General features: G+C 40.6%; 1 protein-coding gene and 3 non-coding genes across 4 annotated transcripts in view; all 4 read left to right on the top strand.

Moving 5' to 3' along the window:
- Positions 1-12,992, top strand: part of LOC144213358 (uncharacterized) — a 150,885-nt gene that overhangs the window by 5,692 nt on the left and 132,201 nt on the right. The gene's annotated exons all lie outside the window — the stretch shown is intronic.
- Positions 3,842-3,913, top strand: trnae-uuc (transfer RNA glutamic acid (anticodon UUC)). Its single transcript has one exon. It is a non-coding gene; the product is annotated as a tRNA-Glu (tRNA).
- trnaf-gaa (transfer RNA phenylalanine (anticodon GAA)) lies at positions 9,442-9,514 on the top strand. Its single transcript has one exon. It is a non-coding gene; the product is annotated as a tRNA-Phe (tRNA).
- trnai-aau (transfer RNA isoleucine (anticodon AAU)) lies at positions 12,443-12,516 on the top strand. The gene has a single exon. It is a non-coding gene; the product is annotated as a tRNA-Ile (tRNA).

Below are 12,992 nucleotides of genomic sequence, written 5' to 3'. Positions count from 1 at the left end.
ACAAAATATAAATTAAGCCATTTCCATCCTAAAAAACAAAACATCAAATTTGTTCTAATTTACTACTGACTCATTTGGAAACCATCTGGTAGGCTCATATCTGAAATTTGTCCCATATGTTGGAACACTTGTATGTCAAGGTATTACTGTACTGCTCCCCTACTTACGAACAAGTTAGGTTCCGATCGCTTGTTCATAAGTTGAAAGTGTTCATACGTTGAAATTGTTCAAATTGAAGTTGATTCAGTGCTATAATTTGTATTATAATTTATGTTTAAGGCCTTAATATGTATATTGAAGGTTTATATAAGTGCATTTGTATGTTTAAGGCTTTTATAAGTAACCGGCATTGGTTTGTACTCAAAGAAACATTTAATAAAATGGAGAGAATACATACAGTAATGTATACATACATACATTGGAGAGAGAGAGAGAGATTTACTACAAACTGGCCAAAAGAAGCTATCTAATGACGATTGCAGTTTTCTTTTTGTTCCATCATAAATTATGCGCTAGCACTATATGGCATCATTCAATTGATTTGAAACCTTTTTGCAACGTTCAATATTTAGGTCCTGCTGCTTGATCTTTCTGTTTATAAATGGTACTGACGGTCGAACGATGCAAGTTCTATTCCCGTGCAACGCTCACCACTTTCTCGCACACATCAAGCTTCTTTATTATTGCCACTTTCGTTTTAAATGAAATGGCTTGCCTCTTCCTTGCACCTCCCTTACTAGAAGCCTTTCGCTTTTCACCAACCATATTGAATAATGGATGCACGAGATATTTAATGATAAAAATGAAAAAGGTTCTTTGCGCACTGGAGATACGTCACGCACTGCAGAGAAGGAGGCTCTCACAGCGCCAGGCGTCAGTATTAGCGGTGGGAAGAAACACTACTCGGAAAATGGCACGCAATACAAAATCGAACTTGTGAACATTTTTCCACAAAAACCCAATTTGCAGACATGTTCATATGTACAGTTTGTTCGTAAGTTGAATGTTCGTAAATAGGGAAGTGTCTGTACTATGATACATACCCATTAGAACTAACAAACTAATCACTTACCGAGAGGCTGAGCTTCACTATACTAAATAGATCCAGCCTTTCATAGAATAATTCCATCCTTAGATAGTCCAGGTAGTCAGCCATGTGACATGCTTGATACACACTTATTAGAATACTTATTTCTTAAGAACAGAGAATTACATATCATAGTTTTGTTGTGAATACTAACCGATTGTCTCAGGTATAGACATTTAAATAAGTTATTATTAAACACCCCTCTTAAGACAACTATGTGACACCACAATAATATAAAATATCTTTAACATCCACCCTTTACGTGACTAAGTACATGCCTAGAGATATTTATTTAGTTAACATGACATGATACAAAGCACACCAAATTTGAATCACATATAATCTTTATTAGTATAGAGATTCACCATTATATAAAATACAAATAGATTACAAGACATATTGCTGTTCCAAGTCATAAATCCTCGATATTAGTACTGGTCAGAATCATTTTATTGTTAACACACTTGCACATGCATTTTTACATGAAATGACATTCACAATTCCATCTGTTGTATCTATTGGAAGACTTAACATTTACTTTCATTTAGTTTCAACTCTTTTCAACACAATTAATTACAAATGTGAAAGGTGAGTTTCCTAATTGACACTTATACAAATTTGACTTCATTTTTTGAACATGCCAATGATTGCTGATAAGAAACATAAGCCCCCACTTTTTGAAAATATATTGTAAATGACTACTTAGGAATAGAAATGGTTAGAACTAATACTATTGTGTCCTTCATTCTATGTACTTTAGTACTTTGAGTTAAGAATACAAGACCATTGAGAAAACTAATATATCATAATAAAAGCAAGCCTGGACCAAAAAGGAATGTAAATGAATTGCTATTTAATGAGTTATTTTATCACCTAAAAAAAATCCTAAAACTAATAGAGTAATATTCAAATGAGATGTATCACAAACAACTAATGAACATTTCACTAACATTAATCATATTTCAAATATTTTCTCCAGAAAGGGTCAACCTGTTTACTCTTAGGCATGATGAAGGATTTTCTAAAAAGGCAATATCCAACTCTACTCCTTAAAAGCCATATGCACATTTGGCCCAAATAAACATTAAATTCATCAAAACAAATAACAAAAGCCTGCTTGGGACTTCAACTTATTTTTTAAATCTAAGTGCTCAACCTAAAATAACTAAACATCAATAAAACTTAACCCGGGGACTTGAACCCTCTCTCTGTGGGTGAAGACACATGCAGTTAACAACAGGACCATATGACCCTTAAAGGCCAACCACTCCCTGGTCATACTTGGCCTCGCCTTCTTGACTGCAAACACACACAAAAACAAATGACATTGTAACATCAGCAAACAGTATTGATCATATATACAGTGAAGTCTCGGTTATCGCGGTTATTGGGGACCGAGACCACCCGCAAAAACTGAATATCCGCGAAGTAGCGACGCCCCTTCAAAAAATGCTTAAAAAAACGTATACAGGTATACAGTATACCCCCTCTGTTTACAGTACACCATAAAGAATACGGGTAGAGAGAGTGAAATTCATGTTATAACAATCAAAACTAAAATATGTTGTCTGTTTACAATAACATTGAGGGTCTAGAACGCTGTTCTACTGAACTATTTACTTTCGAACAACCAATTATCGTTATTCAGCTTTCAAAAACAAGCAAACACTACGATTAGCTAACACAATTAGCTTGTCGTTTTGCGCAACAAATTAACATTTATAATTTCTTTCTGGGGGTTTAAGATTACAGTAATACCCGCACATGAATAAAATTGTACCATACCATATAGAAAATGGGTGTAGAGAGAGAGAGAGAGAGAGAGATTTGTGTTAAACAATCAAGCAACATTTAACTTACCTCTTACAATAAGTTCTTCTAAGCGTAGTTGATGAAAAGATCTGTGCAGTACGATGATGTAATAACGATGAATGACTGCACAGGGGCATGAAGAGCTTTACTGCTCCTCGGATGACGCCGCAGACGATGCAGGAGGCGGCATAGTGGCAGCAGGTGGTGTTGTAATGGATGCAGGAGGTGGCGTAGTGGCTATAGGAGGTGGCCTAGTGGCTATAGGAGGTGGCGTAAGGGATGCAAGAGGATCTTCTGCTGTTTTTTTGCGCGTAAGAAACATCGTTATTGGTAGCTGTGAACGTTGTTTTTTTTTGGTCGATGAAGATGCGCCTCTAAACAGCCATGACGCCATCAATGCGATTGCTGAACTCTCTTGGACTTTCACTTTTTCTTCGGTTCACTAGATGCACCAAGGGACAAAGAGCGTTTGGGAGGCATCACTAAGGGCTTCACAAAACTTTTACACTTAACTTGGCGAGAAGCGTACTGTATAGCACGAGATAATCGTGGACTGTGAATGGGCATCGGCAGAAGCTTGGGTTACTATATTGAATGGGCCAATGGGGAGTCAAGTGGTTCAGCGAGTATTCAGCTGGCCAATCAGCTTGTGTTTATGCCCGTGATGTTTTGCGCATACGTGCATTCTTTGTGTTTTAAAAATTTGTAAAATGATGCAATTATTAATTCTAATTGAATATTTATTTTCAAATTTTGTAAAATAATGTAATTTCTAATTTTAATTTAATGTTTTTCATTATTTATTTTTTCATTAAAAAAAAACGCAAAGCTCTGAAGCCGCCATGGTGGAACTGCGAAGTAGCGAGGTCCCAATGTAATTTCATGAGTCTATCATCCAAACTGCATGCTTCTACTTGATCTGGATCAGCTTTGCATGATGTGTCCCATATGGTCTAGCGGTCAGGATTCCTGGTTTTCACCCAGGTGGCCTGGGTTCGACTCCCGGTATGGGAAACTTCAAACTGTGTGGATGGAGTGAGAAGTTTCATAATTTTCAGAAACAAATCCCTATTGTTTTCCACAAGCCTTTCCCACTTCTAACCCAGTAGATGTCTGTTTCTAATGATGTGTTAATGTAATGAGTCTATCATTAAAGCTTCATACTTCTACTTGATTTGGATCAGGTTTCTATAAAATATCCCTTTTGGTCTAGTGGTCAGGATTCCCGGTTTTCACCTGGGTGCCCCCGGTTTAACTCCCAGTTGGAAACTTTCTTACATCAGACCGCTATACTTTCCGGAAACAAATTCCAATTGTTTGCCATAAGCCTTTCTCGGTTCTAGCCAAGTAGATCTCTGTTGCTAATGATGTGGTCATTTATTGAGTCTATCATCCTAGCTTCATGCTTCTATATGATCTGGATTGGCTTCCCAATGAAATATCCCATATGGTCTGGTGCTCAGGATTCCTGGTGTTCACCTAGGTAGCCTGGGTTCGACTCCCTCGATGGGAAACTTTCAACTAGATGTTCTCAAGTTTTTTTTTCTTTTTCAAATGAATGACAACAAAACACAACACAATTTGACAAAAAAGCGATACATATGACCCTCTTGTTCATAGAGATCTGGCGGCATTGACTGAACAACTCCCTCCTCTGGCTAGTGGAGGAAGTCCATGGCTCATGAAATTCTTGGCCTCAATGAGTGGACAGAATTGTGCGCTTGGTGACCTGAGACAGGCCATGACAGCTTCCTGCAATTAACATCAGCTATGAATGATAGAAGAAGAGGCAGGAGCTACTAGACATCCTCATGAAATTCCATTGACCCAGGTGTCAGACGCCTTATTTAAGGCAATTTAAAATGCCTTCCCAAGACCTCATGATTGTTTCCACACACCGATGGAACTGGAGGTCCGGTGCACTATGAACAATGTGTTAAAAACTGGATTGAAAGCACCGGCTTCCATCCATCTGGCATATTTGAGAGTGAAATATTGTTCAGAACAGCTGTTGTCAGAGGGTCTTCCGGAACCTGTGTAAAAGGAATTGAAGAAGGACCCAGACTTGTTGACAGGTGACGAACCTAGATTTAAACATAACCTGACTCACCATTGTAAGATGTATGATGAAGAAAAAGGTCAAAGAAAAAAACAAAACACAATTTGACCTCTGCCCTGTTAAAACTCCAACTTTCTAAATTACACTTAACAAGACGGGCAATCTGCTCAGATGTTCCAGGGTTATGATGAGGCCCGAGATGATAGTCAGTTCTATGGTGGGTACGGTGGTCGCGGGCGCGGTTTCTCTGGTGGCCGAATCCCTGACTACTCCCAACAGTCAAGCTAGTTTTATTAACAAAGGGTCATGCGACCTAGGTACAAACTTTAGGCGGGAAGAGGTGAACAAAGAAATGGGGGTGTCGTGATAGATGACACCTCCCTAACTAAAAGGTATCATGATGGAAGTTTCCACTAGGTCATGCAAAATTATATTCTAGTGACTACACTATATAAACCAAAAGACATAATAATAATAAGCATAAAATACATTCACACTTCACAATATCTATTGGAGCTACCATCCAACGTGGGCCGGATGGCCTCACAGTGACTTTACCAAATGACGCAAAGATTCCGTGTTCACAACCAGTACGAACACGTGGACAATGGTTGATGTGTCCTTTGCAACAAGATTCGGAGGTAGAAAGAATCTATTGACCCTGAAACTCCGGCCACTGGGGGACTGTTGTCTGTTTATTACCTGTAGAAATCATTCATTGACTCACTCTGACCTTACCATTCACCCATGGATGATTTTCATTGTACGTTATTTCATGACAGACGATGACTTAATCTATCCTGACCGTTTTCAGAAGGTTCTTGGAACACTCTGGTAGTTGAAATCCACCAAAATTGTTGTGGGTCTGGAAGGTGTAGCGTCATATGTTGATTTGGATAAATCACAAAAAGTGTGGTACAAAATGTCAGATAAAGCTGACCCACACATTTCTTTGGCTCTTTCTCATGGTCATGTAGCTCACTAACTAGGTCCAATGTTAAAAAAATAATAATAAAAAAATTAAAACTTCTTAAAGTCATTGAGTGACAGACCACTGACATCCCAGGACTGACTTATTCCAAAATGCACGCCATTTTGGAAGAAATAATCTTGACTCGAGAACATGGCAGGGAATTGACTGATCACCACCAGACAGAGGACTTGAAGGTACTGTTCTTTTACAGTATGTGGATGACCTTTGTATTGCGCTAACTACTTCTGAAATCTGTCTGGAGGTCAATAAGCAATCTTCATGATTGGAAAAGAGGAAACCGATGCAGCCTATGTGTCTCTGGTCCAAGAACTGGCCCCGGCGGCTGCCCTGGCAAACCTGAATTTTGACAAACCCTTGTATCTTGATGTGCTGACAATGCCAAACTGACCCTTAAACTAAGACCTGGTGATTTTCATACAGCCCTATGGCCAGGGGCTGAGATGAGATCACCATTGACTTCATGGACATGATACATGTAAACAGGAAAATGATACCTTCTGGTCAATGTAGATTGGCCGGAAGCGTACCATGTGCTAGGGAGGACTCGGCAGTAGTCATTATTTTGGCTCCAAGCTCTCCCATTGGCTTTACTGAAGGGGTTCCATTACCAGATCTCTCACATTCAGCATATTTGTCTCAACTGCATTCTCTTGTATCTAGTATTTCTTCACAGGTACAGGAGGCTGCTGCAGCTGCATGTGATCCCCCAAAGGTGGCATTTGATTCTCCTGGGGACAGGTCACATACACCTTAACAGTGATAATTTTACAATTGGCACACTGCGAGTCCCAGGGATTCGCTTGTCTGAAAACTGTGCGTCCCAGGAAACTTGTCACGAGTCCCAACATACTACGGATGCAAATAAAACATAAACAACGATATATAAACATTCAGATTTAATTTATTTATTATATGGTTTAGGGTTAGGGTTTATTTATCATTGTACTAGTCTTTCAGCTCGTAGATCCTCCTCTCTTTGCAGCCTTTCCACTTTTCCAGGGCCTTTTGATGGTTCACACTTTTAGCCAGCTGCACTACCATCAGTTTGTGCTGAGTTTCCACTTGCAGCCTGTTTCTTTTCTTTGTGAGGATTCTGTTCTGCACAGAAAAACCTCTCACAACGTAAAGTAAGATTCGTAATTAATTTTGTGTTTTTTCAAAATATCCAAGTCAGCGACACCAAGCTCATGCATCAGGTTTATTATGCTGCTAAACTCGCTGAACGGTATATCTTCCATGGACATCCGATGTACAACTTTCAATAAAGCTGTAACTACTTTGTCTTTTGTTGCTGATGCCTTTTGTTCGATTTTTTTCTTGTTATTTCGCAATGTGGGAATTTCCAGTGCCAACTTGTGTCCGGGCAAAACTATGTGTCTATCCAGGGTGCATTTTTGAAAATTCGTGCATTTAGCTGCCGCAATCAATCCATTTACCTGCTTGTTATCCGTACAAACAGCACAGTACATGAAATTATTTTCCTCGTCATATCGTAACCACGCGAACAGCTGCAACCAAGTCTTTTGAAATGTGCGTATTTTTCCTTGCTTACCCCGTTTTGCTTCATGATCATCGATCGTATCTTCTGCAGTTCTTTTCTTACTAGTTGTATTTTTAACTGCGAAATAACTATCCAGACTGTTTTGCTTTTTCTGAAACATTTTTTATCTTTCTTACACTATTATGAAACTCTTGCGATCGCTTCCTCTACTTCGTCTGCTAGTGTCTGCTAGTCTCGTTCACGCGAGAATTATTTCGCAAAGATTATGTGGAATAAATTTGTTTGCTATCGGATATATATGTGTTTTGGTTTTTTGTTTGATAAAAATTTCTTTGCGTCCGAAAAAAGCACATTACTTGAAATTGTGCGTCTGGAAGAAAAGCTGTGCGTATCAGACGCAGGACGCAGAGGTAACGAGAACACTGCCTTAACACAGTGGTGTCAAACATTCGGCCCGCGGGCTGGATCCGGCCCGTCTGGTGGTTTAGTACGGCCCGGGGAAGAAAGCTGCATTGTATTAAAAAAAAAAATTCTTTAAAATCTGTAGTTCTTGTATTATCTGCTAGGGGCGCAGTGTTTTAGTATGTGCAGACAACATGAATTGACATTTATTTATGTTCTTATGTTATTCTCTTGTTCATAATGTAAAAGGAAAATTATTTTAATAAACATTTTGATAATGTACTCATTCTTTGCACTACTTATTAGTATTAGTGACTAATACAAAGGAAAAAAGTGGGCTTGTTGTTAGTTCTATGTAATTTTGCAATGAGTTTACTGGTCCTGCCCGCTTGATCTCAAATTGAGCTGTATTCGGCCCGCAGACCAAAGGGAGTTTGACACCCCTGTCTTAACATGACACGTAGTCCCTGGACATGTTTCCTGGTCCGGATTGGTCTTATCCCAGTCCAAGAGAGGGAGGTAGGGTACAGGATGTTTTTGCTTCTAATTGTTCTCTTGTTATTTTGTGAAGAAGCGCTCCACATGCATATGTCATACTCCTGTTGGGCGATCCCCAATCAGACGGATGTGGCTCCAATGACACCGCAATCTCCAACAAATGAGACACCACTGGCTTCCTGACCCTGTGTGTGGTCCTCTCGTCCGTATAATCCATGGTGACCCATCGGTGGACGATTGGTTTAGGATGACTACAGGTATTACGGTAGTATCTAACAATTGGCTGTTAATGGCAGAGCAAGATGCCAGCGAAAAACAAAATAAAAATAATAATAATAATTTGACAAATCAGTAGCCCACCAAAATTTTACCTATCTCAAATAAATAGGACTGGAAAATCGTTGGGTAACATTCCATCTGACTAGTGTGTTGTAAATCTGTCTTTTCCGGTGCCATGCCCCTGATCCCAAGCTTGCATCTGGTTATGGTATGGAAGTGATAAGTTGCTTCTGGTGTGTTCTACTGTGTTTTTGTTGCTTCCAGTTTCTGTTTCCCAAGTGGATCTCTTACATCACAACAAGAGAGCATCACCTGCCTGGAAAGGTTTGTTTAATGAAAGGGTAGGGGGACCACTCCCTAAAGTTGACTATGCTCAGTCGCCCCAAACTGACCATTTTACACCTCCGCTGAACACGGAAATTTCTGGCACGTCTTTACTGTCTCTCTGATGATCTCAGCTTGGCCTCAGAAGACGAGTACTCAACTGCCAACTTCCATTTCTTAACAGCACCTCTCCTCACTGCCTTTTCCTGGTTTGTAATGCTTGGATTTAGCTGGCTCAGAATTTAGTGAGCAGGTCATCGACACTGGTCATCTGAACTGCAATCCCAGCGGTGCCTACGAATGTTGCACCCTGCATTTTCATATTGCTTGAAACACAGGGAGAAATAATCACAGTGATTAGTTGTTGTCTTCAATCCAACTTTTACTGTAATCCCCAACATGCAATCATTAATAACTTAATCACTTTAGCATGTCACACCATGAGTCATTTTGCAATCCAAGTTGGTTGCCTTCCTTATCAATCAGCCGAAATAGCTCAGTTGGGAGAGCGTTAGATTGAAGATCTAAAGGTCCCTGGTTCAAGCCCGGGTTTCGGCAGCCCATTGTAAGCCAAGAGTCGCTTTGCAGTCATGTTTGACTCTAGTCACCAACGTGGTCTAAATTCGCTCAGATAAGAAATGATGGAGAGCGTTCCCCTGATCGATCTTGGTCTTCGACAGTCCATTGGACTCTCTAAACTAGACCAATATCAGTAAATGCTCCAGTTTCAATATTGTACTAGTAAGCCATGAGTAAATTTGCAGTCCAAGTTGGTTATTAATCATACTAATCAGCTAAAGTAGCTCAGATGGGTGAGCGAAGGACTGTGGATGTAACGATACCTGGTTTAACTCCGGCTTTTGGCAACACATTGGACTTTACAAACCAAGCCTAGTTCAGTAGGCAGTCAGTTTGAAATTGGCTTCCTTGTAAGCCATGAGTGGTTTTGCAGTCAAGTTTGATTCTTGTCACCTCCATGACCAAAATTGGCTCAGATAGAGAATGTTGAAAATTTACGACAATATGCGAGTAATCACAAAGGTTGAGCGGATAGCGATCCTGCTGCATCAGCATCTTCTTAAGTGCTCTAGGTCTGCATTCTAGGGTAAAGGTCCAGAAACTAGTCCTTGGAATGAGGACTTGGTGACTGGTTACAACCCCGAGTTCTCTTTGGACAATTTGAAGGATGATTTAATACAACAATGATTAAATACACACATATAAAATAGTATTACAGAATAAACCCAACAATAAGAATTTCTTTTCCCATATTTAGATGTAATTTTCGATTGTTTTCACTTTTTTTACCTGTCTTTTTCATTTGTTTTTTAACTGATACTGCATTTTCTTTTTGGTGAGAACATGCTCTCAAATATGTGTATGAAACTAGAATGCAATTAAACACTTGTTGTTGTTAATATTTGAAATAGATGACAAAAAGAAAAAAGAAATGAAATAAAAAGGAATTTTCCTATTTGACTATTTTCTGTTCCTTTTTCACAATGATTTTTAGGCCTGGCCATTTTTTACTGTATTACTTCCGCCTTCATCAAAATGTCAAGGCATTTGCGGGACGTGTTTCAGAAAAATGATTAGTTTTTTGTCAGATTCCGATCTTGTGAAAATGATGCGATCAGGTCTGATTCCCGATCAATTTCTATCGGAATTTTGATCAGAAGAATATGAAGTGAGAAAAGGTAACTTTTCCAGAATCAATAATTTTCAAGAACATTTTTTTTACAGCAATGTAACACTTGGAAGTGAGGTGGTTTGCTTCTACAAAAAATAACTGTTGTCAGTAGCAGAGAATGGTTTCAATCCATTGACGTCTGGGTTATGGGCGCAGCACGCTCCCGCTGCTCCACTCTGCTTCTTCCACCTTCCAGCATCAAATCGAAGCACACATACTCAGGAATCGTGGGTTTTCTCACCTGCTGACGTAGCTCCTGTGGACCACCAGCGCAAGAACCTCGGTCTCAGCCGTCATGAGTTAGTCCTGCTATTCACAGAGTCATCCATCATGCATTTAAAAATTTCCATTCCAATCAAAAACTCGGTACGAGACATTCGGCGCCAGGATTTACAAAACAATATACCATGTTGAATTTAAGCTAATATTACCGCACAGATGAGTCATTAACTTATCTTGGTGGTGGGGTTTGTGTGTCCCGGTGGTGGGGTTAATCAGCCCCAGTGATCCTTGGAGCAATGTTGTCCGGGGCCTTGAAGCCCTGGTAGGCTTACCCATAGCCAACTGGTCTGTTGTGAGGCATTAGACAAAGAATGGCTCAGAGGACCTCTTATGCTGAGCAACATTATTGGACGAAATCTTCCCTCGCCCGGATGCAGCTAGGAAAAAGCCTGAGCGTGAGGTTGAGAAATACCGGCTCGACATAGTTTGGCTCTGGAGTTGCCCGCGGGACGAAAGGGTCGCATCCCTCCATCTTCGGGTGGGGGGACGGCACCTGGTTGTTGTTTGTGTGCATGCACAAAACAGAAGTTCAGAGTTCCTACTCCTTTTGGAGTCATTGGAGGGGGTGCTGGAGAGTGCTCTTTAGGGGGACTCACTTGTTCTGATGGGCGACTTCAATGTTGATGTGAGACCTGGAGGGGGTGATTGGGAAGAACGACCCCCCCCCCCCCCGATTGAAACCCGAGTAGTTTTCTATTGTTGGATTTCTGCGCTCGTAGTGGATTGACAATAATGAACACCATGTTCAAGCATAAGGGTGTCCATATGTGCATTTGGCACCAGGACACCCGCATGTCTTGGATACTCGGGTATAGAGAGGGATGGAGCTCTCAACCAATCACAACCTGATGGTGGGTTTGCTCAGATGCCAGTGCAGTCCGGTAGACTTAAACATTTCGTTCCCCTTTTTGAAGGACATTCAATTTCCACTCGCCGCTCCCCACTCGACCTCATCCGTTCAAGCTCTCTGCTCGACCTCGCCCGTCCATCCCCGCATCTCCATGCCGATTGCCCCAACAGTCGCACCCGAGCCAATGCCAGCACATTGCTGTTCATCTCATTTAGGCAGAGCATGGCGCTGTAAATGCCAAAGTCGTGGGTTAGACCGCTCAACAGGCACGGCCACTCTAGAACACAGTTGTCAAAGAGGCAGCCCGGGGAACAAATCTGGCCTTCTGCATCATTTTGTACCGTTTGACACCCTCGCCTTAGAGTAAGTTAAGATTGCCTACAATGATTCATTTTGCCGTAACGTAACTGTTTAGCGAGCTGACATTTGCAATTGCGGTCATCACACTAAAATCATGGCCATTTTGCACATGGCTGATTAGCTCAGTTGGTCACAGTGGTGCTAATAATGCTAAGGCCGTGGGTTTGACTTCCGCAAGGGCCATGACCTCTCCAAAGTTAGATAAAATTATCTTGTCCAACTACTTTTGCCGTAACATCAGTGGATAGCTAGTTGACGTGTTGCATTTGCGTTATCATTCAAATACCTGAATTTTGAAGAACATGGCCTGTTAACTCAGTAGGTCAGAGTGTGGTGCTAATAATGCCAAAGTCGTGGGTTCAACCCCCACATGGGCCACAACCATTTTGATGTTTCCTCAGTTTCTGTTATCTGGTAATTTCTCTGCTCCACAAGGAAGGAGATGCCACTCTGGATGTGAATCATCTCAGTGAGGGAATACTAGCTTGGTTCGTTCCCACCACATTTCTGCTCTTCCGAAATTGTTTTGAAATAAAATTTGTCTTCATACTCAAGCGGGCAGAACAGTGTTTCTCAACTTTGCTTAGCCTCCAATGAGGAAGCCTGTAGAAAATCACAATATGGTTACTCTTAATAGTTGTCACAAGTGCAAAAATCTCTAACTAAAAATCTAAAAACTCTTAAATTCGAATCAACAAAATGCAGTACCAGAGTTGTTTATCTGTCAGGTAAGGTGACTGAGCTACCTTGCTAATGCTAGTCGGCTAACATTTTGAACCTTAGCTTTTCATAATAATTGCTAGCAAGCACGAATACGAGATGAGACACAATTGGTATATGTTCTATCAATATTA

This window comes from Stigmatopora nigra, chromosome 20, assembly GCF_051989575.1.
Source record: "Stigmatopora nigra isolate UIUO_SnigA chromosome 20, RoL_Snig_1.1, whole genome shotgun sequence".
Lineage (NCBI taxonomy): Eukaryota > Metazoa > Chordata > Actinopteri > Syngnathiformes > Syngnathidae > Stigmatopora > Stigmatopora nigra.
Note: the sequence above shows the minus strand (reverse complement) of the source record. Positions and strands in the feature narration are given on the sequence as shown.